The sequence below is a fragment of the Lepisosteus platostomus genome, chromosome 9 (assembly GCF_059453375.1).
Source record: "Lepisosteus platostomus isolate fLepPlt1 chromosome 9, fLepPlt1.hap1, whole genome shotgun sequence".
Classification (NCBI taxonomy): Eukaryota; Metazoa; Chordata; class Actinopteri; order Semionotiformes; family Lepisosteidae; genus Lepisosteus; species Lepisosteus platostomus.
The window spans coordinates 55,449,570-55,468,340 of record NC_142619.1 but is presented as its reverse complement, the minus strand read 5'-3'; the positions used below and the strand labels follow the sequence as shown (position 1 = coordinate 55,468,340).

The following is an 18,771-nucleotide window of genomic DNA, read 5'->3' as shown; positions in this document are numbered from 1 at the left end:
CCTGCTCATAAGAACATTAACAAAAGGGATGAGACCATTCAGCCCATATGACCTGTTTTGAGTCTGTTTGCTCAAAACAAAAAGTACAGTTTTGCAAACAAATCAACATTCTCTCACAGTGGATCTGCTGTGCCAGTGCTTATACTCGATCAATGTACAAAGCAGTAGCTTTATTAAAAAGATACAGATATAGTACAGATGTCTCAAAGCAATAGCTGTACTAATAAGGCATTTACATTTAATTTTGTGGTCTGTAATTTAATCATCAGGTGAATATGCTTTTGTCTTGAAAATATCAGCTCGATGTAAGATGTGCCTCACACAAACACAAGATCCTTCCACACAGTTTAAATGTTTTATTAAAAGATTCCTATGAGAAACTGATTGATGGAGTCCACATGAAGTTCCCAGGACCCCCATCTGGTGGGTTCAGCTTGGCTGAACTGTAACTTTCATTTGCTCTTTGTGGCACAGTGTTTGATTAAACAGTACCATTTGTTGGGTAAATCTGATAAAGAAAAGACAGCAGAGACAAAAACTAACACCTATATATATGATTAAATTCCAGTATAGATCAAGTTAGAATTCAAAAATATGCTGTCTGAAAAGCATCATAATTACATTGTGGTTTTCCAAAGATGCTTCCTTTTGCGTACACCATGCATAGCTTAACCTTTAAACTGCAATGAAGACAAGACACGGGAAATAGAAATGAAAGGTATTTACACCCAAAACACACATGGGTGTGGAAAGGAATACTCAAATCAGTGGAAGAGAGAAGTAAACTGGGAGATTCACATTTTTTCAAGACTCAGCTTAAACACAAAACCACTGTGTACCTCTTCATACAGTATATGCACATTCTCAACAACGCCATGCGAGATCCTTCCAGCTACAGAGTAATGCACAGGCCATTTCTGGGGACAGGGATTTAAATAGACAATTATTCAATTGTAAGATATTTGTGTAGGGAATGCTGGAGCAAAGTAAGGGTTGTAAAAGCAACAGGAGACATTCCCAGATGAATGGGGCATAAGACTACTGTATATCCTGCACTTGTACAGTATGTATGTCATTATGTTGCTCTGGGGATTGCTATGTCCCTCAGTATCATACACGGTACAGAAATATCCATATTGCAGTCCCTGCATTGGTTGATATGGAAGTGGTTTTAAAACCAACAACAGGAGAGATTTCTTTAACCAAAGGTTGTGGGAGTGTGGAGCAAACTAGCTGGTCATGTTGTTGCAGCAAATACCACTTATTTCACTCAGGACACAGCTGGATGAGATCATTGGATCAATTAACTCCTGATGACCCAAAGGCCTGCAGTAGGGGGGCCGAAGGACCTGCTCCTGTTGGTAACCATTCTTATGCTCTTTTCATTGGGTTTATCTCTATACAGGTCTGGGCCCATATGAGCAGCATTACGTGTCCAGACCTCTATAAACTATTTCACTGGTTTCTAACTGCAGAAGGTTTAAGGCTTGGTGCTTGGATAATTCTTACAGGGACAATAGCAATGTAGTTGGGAGCTTGTTGCAGTTTGTGATCTCAGTTTTATTGACAGATAAAAATAAGCCTGGATAACATTGACAGAGCAATACTGTTCAACACATTACGTTCAAACGTTAAGCAGTTTAGCAGAAAGCATGAGGATGACTATAGTACACCCAGTTCACGTTAAATTAATCATATTAAATCATTATGAGAAATGAGGCTGAAGCCTGAATAATAGCTTGATTTGGGAGACACAAAGTAGCAAACCGAAACCAGCTTCCATCCTACAAACCTCCCCTGAAGATCGCACAACTGGATATTCTGTGAGTTGTTCCATACAAAAGGTGAAAGCAGGGAAGTGTAAAAAAAGGAGGCTGTGAAATATGAGTTTGTGTACTTTTGATTTAGGAAAATGTCTCATAATGAAACAGATGTCTTAATGCTGTCCAGACAAAGTACACCGAGTCAGTTTGGATGGGATTACTGCCCTGTGTTTTAAATACATTTTTTCTACAATTTCTCAGTCTCATAATGTTTCATCCAAGAAAAAGACAAAAAGACCACAATGAGACTCAAGCCCCATTTTGCTCCTGTCACTTTATAAGTCAGTGTTATGTGACAGGTCAAAAGTATCCCCCCCCCGAATAAAAACTGCAAAGAAAAATGAAAAACTTAAATAAGTTGGAAACAAGACATCACTGGAATGGGATGAATACTTTTGCAAAGCAATGTTCGTGTATAATTGAATACTTGAAAGCAAGAGGTCAAATTTCCATTTCAATTTTAATATTGAGTAAATTATGGCCTATAATTTGAGTACCACCATTGCGAATGCATATGGCATGTATGTGTTGCCAGTGGATTTCAAATGCTTGAAAGATCGGCATAATAAGTCTGTTTATTTTTGGAGAAATTGTGGCTGATGATTCAGCATGGGTCTGTATACGTTTGACTGACAGTTCCTATACATGAATTGCAAAAATGGCTCTCTGGATAGTTCAGCTCAGCTTCGTTTAAAGGCTTGAGGGTATAACTGTAAGTGATAAAAAAAACCCTCCTAGAAATGCTGGATCCTCACATTAGAACAACAAATGACCTGCTTTTTTTACATTTTAAATCCTGTTCCTGTGTTTCTGAACTTTGTGTGTATCGTGCTCTAATCTTGTTTTTAATCTTAAGTCTCTATTCTCCCATCTTGTCTTGCTTCTATATTTCACATCTCTTTTTTAAGTGAATTTCTTCCATTCATCCATCCACTTTCTAACCCCTTCATCCATCATGCGGTGTTTGGGAGGTGTCCTACCAAGCAATGGGTACAAGGCAGGAGAGACCCTAGATGGGACACCAACCCATAGCAGTGTAGATGATCTTCCTGGATATAAAAACTATTACCTCTGTAATGCTGTATTCATTATCATAAAAGACTGTGAATGTGATAATAATAATAATAATTGCTTACACTTATATAGCGCTTTTCTGGACACTCCACTCAAAGCGTTTTACAGGTACTGGGGATTCCCCTCCACCACTACCAGTGTGCAGCCCCACCTGGATGATGTAACAGCAGCCATAGTGCGCCAGAATGCTCACCACATACCAGCTATCAGTGGGGAGGAGAGCAAAGTGATGAAGCCAATTCATAGAGGGGGATTATTAGGAGGCCATGATTGGTAAGGGCCAATGGGAAATTTGGCCAGGACGCCAGGGTTACACCCCTACTCTTTTCGAGAAACGCCCTGGGATTTTTAATGACCACAGAGAGTCAGGACCTCGGTTTTTACGTCTCATCCGAAGGACGGCACCTGTTTACAGCATAGTAATGCCCTGTCACAATACTGGGACATTAGGACCCACATGGACTGCAGGGTGAGCACCCCCTGCTGGCTCCACTCACACCTCTTCCAGCAGCAACCTTAGTTTTTCCCTGGAGGTCTCCCATCAAGGCACTGACCAGGCTCACACCTACTTAGAATTCCATAATCGCTTCAGACGCTGTCCTTGGCTTTTTCTCCTGGGTACACATGAATTGTCCAACCTCTGTTCTTAATCAAAATTTTAAAACTTTGTTTGGGAACTAATTTTGGACTACCTTTTCAGGTTAATTGCTTAGACATCCAATTCCTAGGCACTATTTAAAAGGTAAAGCTATTTCCAATTAAAAATGGAATTAAAAGCAATGTGAATGCTTTTCATTTCTTCATCTTGTTTCATTACTGCTTATAATATTATATTATATCTAATATTAATATTAGATTATCCATAATATTTGGGTTGTATTCCACACAAATTATTCCACACCTGGCAGACACACTGCATCCCAGTTACTAAACCTAACTCAGCAGCAAGATCTTCAATGAGAAAGGCAAATCTCAAATCCTGTGCAAATATGCTTCTGAGCTGGAATACATCCAAGTAGCTTTCAAAGAACAGCTGAATTAACATCTCCCCCAGCCAGAGTATACTGCTTGAAACCTGAGACAATCTGGAAGAGAAGTCAAGTCTAGAAGGTGTGGCTGTCATTTACCCAGAGCAACTAAACACCTTTCATTCTACTAACATCACTACGCACAATTTCACACCTTACCATTGTTAAACAAAAAAAAGTATATACAGTAGCATTTGTCTCTTGAGAATGGAGGTGGGGCACTGGCAAATTAAACTCTTAATAACAGCACTTAAACCTTAATTTTGCCTACTTCTAGAGGAACTGACATTTTCAATGGTTGATCACCAGTCTACTTGACATCACTTTCGACATTTTGTCACTAGCACTCAATTTTTTGTGAGCACTGAATACTGGATATACTGTACTGTGCAATTGCCTCTGCTATTGACAGCCTTTGTAACAAAGAGAGTATTCCTGTTTATTAGCACTTTTAAAAAGCTCTTGTGGAAGCCATTTAAACCCCTCAGCAAAGATTTCCAGAGCTTTATTTTTTACCATTGAGAGGATACTCAAGATAAACTGTGAGTTCACAATTTTCATTGAATAACTTATTACATTAAAATGCCAATTTGGAATCCATTCAAGATGTATAATTAAATTCTTTATGGAACCATCGTTCATTGTATATGATTTTTTGTTGCTGAAATGTATCTGTAAGAAGAAGCACTCAGCGTATTACATTTACAACAGTGTGAGGTTAGTCACGTCAGTTTTTCATCTGTTTTTATCATTTTTAAAAAATCAGGGTTCTGACTAAATATCAGTGGTCTGATAAAGAATCTCCATGAAATCTAGGAAACAGCATATGCAGTACATTGCTTTGTTTCAGTGATCTCTGAACAACAGATTATATACTTCATATATTATTTTTTAGGAGATAAAGCAATATTTATCTATTTCAACCGCAATTGTGCCAAGAGCTAATTCTGAATTTAGATCTTTGATGTTTTTGGGTATATAAGTTATATATTCATTGATAATGTCTGGAAATTCAAAGAATGCAAAGGAACATGAGAACGGTTACAAATGATAGGAGGTCATTTAGACAATCTTGCTCCTTGTGTTTTAGCTGACCTGAGCATCTCCTTCAGCTGGATTTAAAGAAGCCAGAGTATCAGCTTCACTAATATGGTAGGGTAGCATACTCCAGACTCACAATCCATTGGCTAAAGAAATTCCTCTTGTTCTCACTTTTAAATGCACTTCCAATTTATTTCCACTTGTGTCCTCCAGTTCATTGTAAACAGTTATGGCTAATGAAGTGCACTGTGGTCTCTGCGTCAATGCATTTGAGGAGTTTAAATATTTTCTTCTTGCAGTTCAAGACTGCAAAGGTTCAGTCCTCTTACTGAATACATTCCTTTCAGCCTGAGAATGTGTCTAGTTGCTCATCTCTGGACTGATTCCAGAGCAATAATATTCCTTTATAGAATTTTGGTGACATCAAATCTTATATGAGGTCATCCTATTACAGTGTACAATTTTAGCATAGCATGCCTTGTTTGGAATTCTACACCAGCTATACATTTCTGCAAAATGTTTGTAGGTCTGTTTATTAGATTTTGAAAAGAGCAGAAGAAAATTGCAATCATATCAGTGTTAAATAACAAGTGCATTTTAACAATGGTTTGTTTATAGCAGCTACATCATTTACAGTGAACTATAAAGGGCAGGAAAAAAAGAGAAAGGGAGAAGAAAGGAGGCAGAAGAGACATTATGCAGAGTTGAGTCACTGGAAGTTTGGAGTCTCTGATTTAACCCTTCATGACCTGATCGTTTTTTGTGTGTAAACAAAACAGTTGTGTACCCCTTGGTTTGGTCTGTATTCTCAAATATTGCGGACCCAAACTGTTACAAAAGTCTTAATAAATGATGACTGTAACCTGATTGAACATATTGCTCAAAGATATAAGACATTTTAATAGTCTAACAAAATGATTCAGTTGGATTCACCCTCCAGTAAATGAGTGTGCGAAGCCTTAGATTCAATAACTGGGGGCACCTCTTTGTGCAGCAATGACTTCAACTAGATGTTTCCTGTAACTGTTTAATGGTCTTGCCACATTTATTGCCCATTTCCTCTTACAGAACTGCTTCAAGAGAACTTCAGGGTGTCCTCGCAAGAATAGCTCATTTTCGGTCCTGCCTTAAGTGGGTTTTATGTCCGAACGTTGAAAATTTTTATCTTCGGCTATATGGATATACTGTACAGTGCCCTCATTAACAACTGGGACAATGAAGTCAGAATAACAACCATATTTCTTGCTTTTCTTGCGTTGACAGTTCTCTAGTCTTCATGTTGGTTTAGGTCTACTGACTCCAAAGGCAGACACCTATAAGAAACACCTGGCAGCCAATTGTTCCAATAAGTCTTCTCATCTGAAATGGTTGGATTGAAAACAAAAAGTGCTATTATTCTAAAATGATACACCATATAAGCACAGACATACTAAGAAATAAAAGGCGACATTCCTTACATTTGTCTCAAATTCATTTTTTCATCCCAAATTCCACTTGCTTGAGTATACAGAAAAACTGGCCATTTTGAGTTCACTGTGCCGATACTAATCCATGAACAAAGGGACCAGAGTTCTCTGAGAATGTGACGCCACTTGCCCAGGTTACCCTGAAGAGGGGGGCCTATGTCAACACCCCTCTCAGAGGAGAGTCCATGGAATAAGAGCGAAGTTTCCTCAGTGGGCTAAAAGGGGCGTGTCTGGGCATGGGACAAGCAGGTCTGTGAACAGGAGGTGACCACAACCCTCTTGGCATCACAAAACACGTTGGTGCTTGATAGAATGTGGATGGGAGAGAAATGTAGTGAAATGATTGAACAAACACAAAATTTACAAGGGAAAAAGTTGTAGCTAGGATATCTGTTGTATTCTATTGTGAATACATTAGGTCCAGGTGCTCTGCATAGATCGGATTGTATGGGTGAGTTCCTGAAGTGAAGGAGGATCCTCTAAACTTGCCTTTGACGGTGCAGTGATAGAAGGCATAGCTAAGATTTCACAACAATTATCTTATAGTATAATAAAGAGATAAATAAATTCATCATTGATCTCTTGCTGGTTAATAGTTCTGTTAATTATCAGGGATAGAGCTGCTGAAGTTGATAAGCTAGAGCCCTTCGTGTTCATGCTGTATAGTCTATTTTGTATAAGGTCAGTGAATTTAGGGAGGCACTTGTGTGTGCTGCCTATTAATCTGAGCTCCAGTGTTAAACCTATCAAGCCTCCTACACTGTGAAGTGGGAAGCATCATGGAAGTTATTAATGTCTAAGAAAACTTAGCCTCTGTATTCATAACCTCCACAATGAGCCATGATTAGGAAAGGTCATAGGTATAGCTCCTGAATGTCAGAAGTAACTTAGTATCAAGAAGAAAACACTCAGTCTGAGAGAAAGTGTGATGCGCTGAGCAATAAAATCAGTATGTATAGGCCTGATCTGGAAAATGAATATAGTTTATAAGAACATCAGTTCAGATTTGGAAGTAGAACACATCGAAAGCCCTTTCCTAAAATTAGTGCAAATTCAGGGAGAGCAAAATGTCCTTAATACAGGGTTTTACAAAGGTATTCTGACTCTTCTAATGGTGTCTAATTTTGTGAAATTATAAAATGATGCATACACATTTTTTTTAAACTTCATATTTTATTCAAGACCTGAATGCTCAGACTGAAGACTTCAAAGGGTAGGGTGAATTTCAGTAAATGTCAGCAAAACCTACAGAGAAAAACAGTATGTTGATTGCATTACGTCAATCAGACGCATTATTTCAATATCTGGGGGAAGCACCTGTGGAAGTAATTACAGCCGCAAGTCTTTTTGGCCAAGTCTATACCAACTTTGCACCCTGGCCTGGTGCAAATTTTGCCCACTCTTCTTGGCGGAGTTGCTCAAGCTCTCTCAAGCTGCTTGTGGATCACTTACTGCATTAACAGCAGTTTCCCACATATTCCTAATAAGATGAGAGTCAAAGACTTTGTGCAACTGAGAGACATTCACTTTCTTCTTGACTCACTCCAGTGTAGCTTCTTGTGCTTTGGATCATATTCCTGCTAAAAAGTGATTTTTAGCTGAAGCTGGTTATTCTCTGGAATTTATCAATACTTTGCTCCATCTACATTATGTTCCCATCAGTCATTACCAGCTTTCCTGTCCCTGCTGATGAGAAGCAGAACTATAACATAACACTGCCACTACCATGCTTGACAGTGTGGGTGGTGCTGCTCTATGTTGGGTTTGTGTCAGATGTCACGTTTTCTATACAGATTAGTTTCAATTTTTGCCTTGTCTGGCCACAAAACCTTTTTGCCCCATGTTTTCAGTATAACTTTAGTGCTTTGTTGCACACCCCAAGAGGAAAAAAATAGATTTTTCTTCAACTTCATACAAGCCGTTCCTGAAGATGATGTCACTATTCCTGATGTCGCTGTTGTCCCTACTACGACAACCCTAACCAGGTTCCTTCTTGCACGGCGGCTCATTTTTGGAAGGGCAGTCAGATTCCAGCACTGTCTGGCCGCCTTCCACTTATTAATAACCAACTTCACCCTCAACAAAGAGACATTAAAGGTTTTTGGACTTCAGCCCCATGTTGAGTTGTTTCGAAAGCACCTTGGTGTTCAGGGTTGAATATTTTCTTGAAATTCACTACCTTTACAGAGACAGGTGCATTTATTTTGAAATTATGTCAAACCATTATATTGTTTTGTTCAAGTAGGGAGCTGAATCAGCATGCGTAGGCTGCAAAGGAACAGGTAACAGGTTTATTCCATGCTGAAAAGAGAAAGGAAACAACTTTTCGGCTGTGGGGCGTTCTTCAGGTGTGTCACCCTAACCCTCACACCTGAAGAAGGCTACACAGCCGACATGTTGTTTCCTTTCTCTTTTCAGCATGGAATAAACCCGTTATTTGTTCTTTTGCAGTATATTGTGTGGCTTCTTAAAGTAATTTTGTGCACCTAAATTAAATAAGTTTTACCATTAAAAAGAATACAAATGCAATCGTGACTTATACGGCTTTTCATGTGATTTGTCTTTTTTCTCCTTTGAGTGTGTTGTAGGTGGTTTATATAACAAATAGAAATTGCTGCTTCCAAGTGTAATGACTACATGCTTAAAACTGCCAAATGTGAAATCTTTGCAAGGGACTGTATAGTTTTGCAAGACACTGTAAATTGACTGTCGTTGCATTAGGGACCATATGAATTAGGTGTGATAGTAAAAAACTTACCATATTGACCACGGGGGTTGAAATCCTATAAAAGGAGCATGTTCCTGTTCAAAAAGAGCAGTGTCCCAGGATTTGGAATAACGTTTGGAGTTAAAGAGCTGCTCCACGCATGTAATTGAGTGGTCCAGGGTCTCTTGCAGTAACTGGGTCTCTTGACAACCTGCAATATTCACAGTATATGCTTTTGCAGATGAGATACTGATAGTGGGGAAAAAATTGGAAACACCAATGTAAAACACTTGATAGGAAAGCCCTAAAGTCCGTTCATTCAGTGAAGATCTCTTGCTCTTCAGCTGCTCATAGTGTGAGTAAAATAACATGACCTAAATTATTTGCCATATGTACATATACTTTGGGATTCTTATTCACCTCATTCTCCTGGGACGTGCACAGTGTGAAAGACTACACTTCACAATGTGCTCAGCACTTCACAAAACAGTAAAATAATAATAGTCACAGGCGACCATCATGCACAAAATAGCACAACAGCAAACAACGGAACAATAAATACACAGGACAATAGATATGGTAGCACCGTAGACAGAGCAGCGTGCAGAGGTGCATTGCGTTCTGAGGCATTGCACAGCTGTTAATGATGCACATTGCTGTAGATAGAAGGCACTGTTAATTATAGAGGTCCATGCTTAAAGCTGTGGTAACGCTGGTCAGAGCACAGGGAGGAGAACAGATTGAGACCAGGATGGTTGGGATCCAAATTAGAAACTTGTTTTTTCTTATTTTGCTTAATAATTTCCAGGTATTGGAAGACGATCAGCTTACTTCATAATAACCAGACCTCGAAACCCTAAATTCTACATTTTTATACGCCCTGATATTCTGTTTCCTGCTTTAATTTTCTCCACGGTGTTTAGCTGTAAATGCCGTTTCCACATAAAGACCATTTTTGTAAGCAGATTTCTAAAGCTCAATACTTTCTATTTTGTATTTGTAGTTTGTTTTTGCTACATGCATGCAAGACCCTCCTGTAACGCTGCTCTGTAGAGGTGACAAGGATCCGATGCAGATGCAGGAGTCGCAGGGAGGTAAGTAAACGTACCGAGCAAATCCAGGAGCTGAGTCGTAGTCCGAAGGCGAAGGTAGGTCGAGATCCGGTAAAGGCACTGGTGGCGAACAATCCAAAACGTGAGACAGAATCGTGGTCGAAAAGAGAGCTACAGGGTCAAATCCAAAACAGGCAATGATAGCAAACAATCCAAGGGGCGAGACGAGATCCGAAGTCCGAAGGCAAAAGGTGCAGGCAGAATTCCAGGAAGGCAAAAGAGGGGTAAGAACACTAGGCTGAGCAACAAGTAGAGAACTCAATACCGAGCAACGGGAATCAGGTAAGAATGGTATAAATAACCCGGCGTGCCGCACGGTAGAGCAATTGCAGGTGTGTTAACTCGTGCGGCAGCGCTTGTTAGTAGTAATCCGCTGCTGGTGCTGATTGGCTCGCTTACGTGTTGATCTCAGCTGGCTGGTGGTCGTGACAGTACCCCCCCTTCACGGGCGGCTCCCGACGCCCGAGACGGCCGATTAGGATAGTCCCTGTGAAAGTCTCTGATTAGTGTAGGGTCCAAAATATCCTTCTCTGGAACCCAAGATCTCTCCTCGGCACCAAAACCCTCCCAGTCGACTAAATACTGAAGGGTACCGCGGTTCCATCTGGAGTCAATGATCTTGTGGACCGTATAAGCCGGGCGCCCCTGAATGCGACGAGGAGGTGGCGGGCGATGTTGGGGAGCCGCAAGGGGCGAGCGGTAAACAGGTTTCAGGAGGGAGACGTGAAATGAGGGGTGGATTATGAGGGTAGGGGGGAGAGCAAGGCGGAAGGTAACCGGGGTGGTCCGGGAAAGAATCCGGAAGGGACCGATATATCTAGGCCCAAGCTTTTTGGAAGGCTGATGTATAGGTAGGTTCCGTGTAGATAACCAAACAAACTGTCCTTTCCGAAAACGAGGGGCTGGTCTGCGGTGTCGGTTGGCGAATTTGGCGTGGCGCTGGGTTGACTTAATAAGAGCTGTCCTCGCCATTTTCCAGGTCCTTCGCAGTTTGGCAATATATTGTTGCACGGACGGCACTGCCGTGAGAGGAGGTGTGACAGGGATGAGAGTGGGCTGATAACCTAAAGAACAAAGGAAGGGAGAGAGACCTGTGGAGGAGGAGGTAAGAGAATTGTGGGCATATTCTGCCCAGGGAAGTAGTGATGACCAATCATCCTGTGAGCTGGAGGTGAAGGCTCTCAAAAAGGTCAGGAGGCTTTGATTGGTCCTTTCCACCTGACCATTGGCCTCAGGATGATAACCAGAAGTCAAAGATACATGAGTCCCTAGAGTTTGACAGAAAGCCTTCCAGAAGGCCGAGATAAATTGAGGTCCTCTGTCCGAGACAACGTCATCAGGCAAACCATGTATCCTAAAGACCTGTTGTACAAACAAAGATGCCATTTCCTGGGCTGTGGGCAATGCTGGGAGGGGGACAAAATGGGCTGTTTTGGAAAAACGATCGGAGACCACCATGATTACCGTATGACCCTGACTGTTAGGAAGGTCCGTAATGAAGTCAACAGCTATGTGGGACCAAGGGCGGTGTGGGATTGGAAGGGGGTGAAGGAGGCCAGCCTTCCTAGAGTGCGGAGTCTTGCTCCTGGCACAGACCGGGCAAGCCCGGACGTACTCTGCTGCATCAGATCGCATGGAAGGCCACCAAAAGTCCCTGGTGAGGAGGTCCAGAGTGCGTCTGCATCCCGGGTGGCCGGCAAACCGGGAATCATGTCCCCACTGCAAAACAGCAGAACGTAAGTTGTTCGGGACGAAAAGCTTATCCGGGGGGCAGCACAGAGGAACTGTAGTTCCCTTGAGGGCACGCCTGACCTGATCTTCAATGGAGCAATGAATCGCTGCCACAATTCTGTTAGGAGAGATGATTGGTTCAGGTGTGTCGTCCAGGTCTGGGGGGTTATGGAGCCGAGAGAGTGCATCAGCCCTCCCATTCTTGGAGCCAGGAGTGTAAGTGATAACAAAATTAAAACGAGAAAAGAAAAGTGACCAACGGGCCTGACGCGAGTTGAGGCGCTTGGCAGATTGAATATAGGACAGGTTCTTATGGTCCGTGATAATGATAAAGGGGTGATGAGCCCCCTCCAGCCAGTGTCTCCATTCCTCGAGGGCCAGCTTGATAGCTAGGAGTTCACGATTGCCCACATCATAGTTAACCTCGGCAGGAGAGAGCTTCTTGGAAAAGAAAGCACATGGATGAGGAAGGCAATCCTCTTCGAGGCGCTGGGAGAGGACTGCACCAACCCCATGGGCAGAGGCGTCAACTTCAACAATGAAAGGCCGGGAGGGATCCGGATGCCGTAGGAGAGGAGCGGAGCTGAAGAGACGTTTCAAACGCAGGAATGCCTGGTTAGCCTCCGGATTCCATTTACCCCGACTAGGACGGTTGCGGGTCAGAGCCGTGATGGGCGCCACAATGGAGCTAAAGTTCCGGATGAATCGCCTGTAGAAGTTGGCAAAACCTAGAAAGCGTTGGATTTGCTTCAAATTACGTGGCACAGGCCAATCATTGATAGCTGCCACCTTGGCTGAGTCCATCTCGACTCCAAGAGGAGAAATAATGTAGCCCAGAAAGTGAATCTTAGAAGCATGAAAAATGCATTTCTCAAGCTTGGCGTAGAGCTGGTTGTCGATGAGTCTGGACAAGACCTCCTGGACGTGATGGACATGTTCCTGAGGGTCGGTGGAAAAAATGAGGATGTCGTCCAAGTATACCAAGACAAATTTTCCAATAATGTCCCTAAAGATGTCATTTATGAAGGATTGGAAGACCGCCGGGGCATTAGCGAGTCCAAAAGGCATCACCTGATATTCATAGTGGCCGTGCGTGGTCATAAAGGCCGTCTTCCACTCATCCCCTTCACGGATCCTGATTAAATTATAAGCCCCCCGTAGATCTAGTTTTGAGAAGATGGACGCTCCACGTAGGGACTCCAGAGCGGCTGGGATTAAAGGCAAGGGGTAGGGATGTTTGACTGTAATGGAGTTCAGGCCTCTGTAATCAATACACGGCCTCAAGGAGCTGTCCTTCTTCCCTATGAAGAAGAACCCAGCACAGGCTGGGGACGAGGAGGGACGAATAAAACCAGAATTCAGGGCCTCCTTGATATAATCCTGCAGGGCTTCATTCTCTGTCTGAGTGAGAGGGTAGATCCGTCCTTTGGGTGGGAGTGTTCCTGGAAGCAAATCTATTGCACAGTCATAGGTGCGGTGAGGGGGGAGCGATAGAGCTTTCTGTTTGTCAAAGGCTTGCTTCAAATGTGCATATTGGGGGGGAATAATAGAGTGTTCTTCCAAGAGGTTTACTGCAGCAGCAACCTTGAGTGGAGGACGACAACAGTTGTCACGGCAGGCATGGCTCCAGGCAATGATCTCATTCTTGGCCCAGGAGATGTGGGGATCATGCTTTTTGAGCCAGGGAAGGCCCAGGATCACAGGGTAAGCAGGGGAGTCCAGGAGAAGGAGTGAAATGTCCTCCACGTGAGTGGCACCAACAGTAAGGGATAGGGGAATGGTCTGCCAGGAAATACGTCCAGGAGCGATCGGTGACCCATCCAATGTTTGAATGCAGATAGGGGGTGAAAGCGGAGCAAGAGGAATATCCCACTTCTTAGCAAAAGAGGCATCCATAAAATTCCCAGCTGCCCCTGAATCCACCAAAACCGAAAGGGGAAGGTGCATGTCCATCCAGGAAATCTCAGCTGGGAATAAAGGCCCTGAAGAAGATTGTGAAAAAACAGCACTACTGACACTAACAGTAGGCAGTGGGGGAGCTCGAGGTGGATGTGGGGGTCTCAAAGGACAAGTAGCGAGCAGGTGACCCGACGCAGAGCAGTACAGACACAGCCCCTCCTGACGGCGCCTTTCCTTTTCCTCCAAGGACAGGGGTGCATGTGGCAGGGTGGGCGCCACGAGGGGAGGACCCATGGGGCGCATAGGTCTGCTTCCTGGGTGTCTCTCCGCTCTCCGCAGCCGAATGCGAGTGTCCAATTCAACTACCGCAGCGATAGCCGCCTCTAGAGACCAGGTGGGTAAAGACATGAGCACCAGGTGGTCCTTTAGATCCTCCGAGAGACCCTTAGCGAAGAGGCAAACCAAAGCTACAGGGTTCCAGGCAGACTCCGTGGCGAGGGCTTGGAATTCAGCCACATAATCTTGCAGTGGTCTGTCGCCCTGGCGAAGAGAGGAAAGCCGAAGGCAAGTCAAATCCGGGTTGCTTTGAGAAAAACGCGCCTGGAGACAGTCAGCAAAAAGCTGAAAGTCAGAGAACAGCTGATCTCCTCTAGCAAGCAATACTGCAGCCCAATCCAATGCTTTGCCTGTGAGCAAGGAAAGTGCGAATCCGATCCTCTCTCGAGAAGTAGAAAAACGCTCAGGCTGCAGCTGAAAAGCCAGGAAGCACTGGGCAATAAAGCCCCTGCAGCCTGCAGGATTGCCGTCATACTTCTCCGGGAGTACAAATGGTAAAGTTGAGGGAGTGGTGGGCGGGGCCGCGGGGGTTGGAGCAGGTGTTTGTAAAAAAGGCGTTGCAGGAATCGATGCGGGAGCCGGCGAAACAGGGGAAGAAAAAAGCCAGGCGACCTGGTTAGTGAGCAGTTGGAGAGAAGATTGAAGCTGGGCGATGGTTTGGGAATGCTGCGGGAGAAGGGAACGAAGGGTCTGTGCGTCTGCGGGATCCATAATCAGGCTCGGTATTCTGTAACGCTGCTCTGTAGAGGTGACAAGGATCCGATGCAGATGCAGGAGTCGCAGGGAGGTAAGTAAACGTACCGAGCAAATCCAGGAGCTGAGTCGTAGTCCGAAGGCGAAGGTAGGTCGAGATCCGGTAAAGGCACTGGTGGCGAACAATCCAAAACGTGAGACAGAATCGTGGTCGAAAAGAGCGCTACAGGGTCAAATCCAAAACAGGCAATGATAGCAAACAATCCAAGGGGCGAGACGAGATCCGAAGTCCGAAGGCAAAAGGTGCAGGCAGAATTCCAGGAAGGCAAAAGAGGGGTAAGAACGCTAGGCTGAGCAACAAGTAGAGAACTCAATACCGAGCAACGGGAATCAGGTAAGAATGGTATAAATAACCCGGCGTGCCGCACGGTAGAGCAATTGCAGGTGTGTTAACTCGTGCGGCAGCGCTTGTTAGTAGTAATCCGCTGCTGGTGCTGATTGGCTCGCTTACGTGTTGATCTCAGCTGGCTGGTGGTCGTGACACCTCCACTTTTCTACATTAAATGAAATCTGCCAGGTATTTCCCCAGTGCTGAATTTTACATAGTTTTTTATAGTTTTTCCTTTTGTTCAGTGTTTTCTCCTCTTGCTGTTTGGTATCATCTATAAACATGACTAGTTTATGAAATACACCAGAATCTAGATCATATACAGTATATTCAGTGGTTCTGACCACTCCAATTTGCTAGTATTACTCAATTGATAACTTTTCTCAGGCTACGTCACGTTGTCCATTTCTTTCTTGGTAGTCAGCTGATAAAAATATTAATTTCCCTTTCATCATCTAGAAGCTTCCCATTATTATCCCTGACACACGACTTATTTCTGTTCTTACTTACTGCACTTTAACTTTTTTTTTACTCCAATACTGAAAATAAATATTTTGGCCTCCATTGCAGTATTTCTGTGTATCAGTCTCTTGACCTGTCTTTTCTTATCTGGGTTTGTAATTCATTACATTTCTTGTCTTTAACCTGGTCCTATGATTTTATCATTTTTTAAAAAATGCTTTCTTTCTCCTTATAATCTTAATTGATTTTTTAAACCATTTAGGCCACTGCTAGCCTGCAGCGTACTGTACAGTACTTGATCTTGGGATGATTCTGTTCTAATGAATTCTGCTTTAAGCAGAATATCTTCAAACTATTGCAATCCATTCTCTATTGATTCCATGTCACTTAACTCATCTTAAGCTCTGTCTTGTTACTTCAGACTTCTAAAATCAGAAGCCTTTTTTTAAACCTTTGTTTCGGCCTCCATCTGTACAATGTCAAAAGATACTTCAAAGCATGCCACAGTACTGTTACATTCTCCCAACAGTTCTCTCACCTCTGCTTTCCTTACTCTGTCTTGATTGTTTGACAAGACTGAATCATACAAGCGTTCCTTCTAGTAGGTGCTCTTGACAAATTGAGTAGAAAAGGCATCATCAAGAGCAGCATGGTGGTGGGCACTGGGATCTCATTTTGGTAGGTGTACAGGTACCATCACAGGTGGCAGTATGTTTACGAGGTCCTATTGTAACTTTCTCACATGCAACAGCGAGCTGCTGTTTTGCTCGATGTGGAAACACGGAGGAGGAGCCACAGATCTAAAGCAGACAGAATGAATGTGCAATGAGAAAGATTGGGATTTTTTATTAAATGTGGGCTAAAAAAAGAAAACCCTGCGGTTTTTCTGCACACACAAGCTCAGTATTCCGTGTTATATGTATTATTTGATTTTATTCTTCTTCTCATGGAAAATAACCACATAAGATTTATTTAGCAAGAAGAATTTAATTTAGTGCACTTAGACTTATTAAATTCACCAAAAAATTGTGTGTGCATGTACCAAATTTTTTGTTCATTATTGGACATATGTTTTAGGGGTTTTGCACAATGCATATATTTTCCACTCTAAAACAGATGTTTAATCCAGTGCAGAAAACAAAAGCATGCAGGATACCTTTGCATTACATTATATGAAATGGTGGATTCATTAAGTGATAGCCAGCAGCCATATCACTCTGCAACTCACAACTGGCAACGCACTGAAGCTAAGCAGGTGTGAGCCTGGTCAGTACCTGGATGGGAGACCTCCTGGGAAAAACTAAGGTTGCTGCTGGAAGAGGTGTTAGTGAGGCCAGCAGGGGACACTCACCCTGTGGTCCATGTGGGACCTAATGCCCCAGTATAGTGATGGGGACACTTTACTGTAAACAGGTGCCATCCTTCAGATGAGACGTAAAACTGAGGTTCTGACTCTCTGTGGTCATTAAAAATCCCAGGGCGTTTCTCGAAAAGAGTAGGGGTATAACACTGGCGTCCTGGCCAAATTTCCAATTCGCCCTTACCAATCATGGCCTCCTCATAATCCCCATCTATGAATTGGCGTCATTACTCTTCTCTCGTCCCCACTGAGAGCTGGTGTGTGGTGAGCGTTCTGGTGCACTATGGCTGCCGTCCCATCATCCAGGTGGGGCTGCACATTGGTGGTGGAGGGGAGTCCCCATTACCTGTAAAGCGCTTTGAGTGGAGTATCCAGAAAAGTGCTATATAAGGGTTAGCAACTATTATTATTATTATTATTGTGAGGGTCAGACATTCAATGTTTTCTGGACTTGAAATGGACATTTACAGGTTTGCATTAGTCCATTAGGACCAGGTTTATGGTGTTTCCTAAGAGCACTCAATATTTGCATTGGCAGAATTCATAGCAACAATATGAAGTGAAAGGTTATTTCTTGTCAAGACATATATACAGTACATATGCCTGTTATGCCATTCAGAGTTAACTATGTCATTCCAATGATCCAATAATAAGGACAGCTGTAGCTGTCTGTATCTGCTAACTTGTACTTCTTATTTGGAGAGCAAATAGTAGTAGTCCGTTTTGAAAGTTCTACTTTCTAGCACTATTAAACAACTAGACCCGTGAGGGTGTTTCAATAAAGTACCTAGGGCCCCCATGTTAATTTGTGCAAACATTAGCTACAGATATGACCCACAAGGCCATGATACACTTTCTATAAAATCTCGGAGCCACAGCATCATCAAGGCATCAAACCAGGCAAAACAGAAATCTGTGTATAACTCCTGGAGCCAAGCCTGGTATCTGCTTCCATTGCTGGAAAGGAGTTTCTGTAAGGAACTGAAGAAGTGAGTGCCAGGTTAGGACTGTATTGCTGTCGCTACTGTGCGACAGCCCCATCTGTTTGGGTTTGTGAACATCTGTGAATGTCTTTGTTGTCCAGCACGATGCACACTTCGCAATAATCCAACTACAGTACCCAGAGATGATGTTGTGCACGGTGCTGGAAATACTCTTCTGCTGAGGGAGGAGGTGCTTGGATGGCCTGGTCACTGGTAATCTTGAATGCTCATCCTGTGGTTATCTAAGACTTCGTACCCATCATCAGTTTCTGTAAAATGTCAAGGGGTTCGTGCATCTTCCCGAGTTCCCAATGACTTCCAACCAGTATGGTGTGCTTTCCAAGTGAAAATCACATCACTGAACACATGTGAATATGGCTTTATTTGCCATGCAGCATTCTTGGTTTTTAACCACAAGTACTAAATTCTTACATTGCAACATAAAAATTAAACTTATAATGAACTGAGCAAGACACTTCAGATTGATTGAGAATGTCCTAAATCAAGTTTGTAGTTTGTATGGTGTGTATTTCCAGCCACCACCACCTTTAATATTAGTGTTAAGGAGACAATTTGTCACATTTTTCATTTTTAGCGTTTCCTTATATGATGTCCTGTTTACATTTCTGCATGACAGCACACCACCTCATTAAAGCCTCACAAGCCTA

General features: G+C 42.9%; 1 long non-coding RNA gene across 2 annotated transcripts in view; it reads left to right on the top strand.

Annotated features, from left to right (window-relative positions):
- LOC148655274 (uncharacterized) overlaps positions 1 to 18,771 on the top strand; it is a 132,794-nt gene that overhangs the window by 107,760 nt on the left and 6,263 nt on the right. The gene's annotated exons all lie outside the window — the stretch shown is intronic.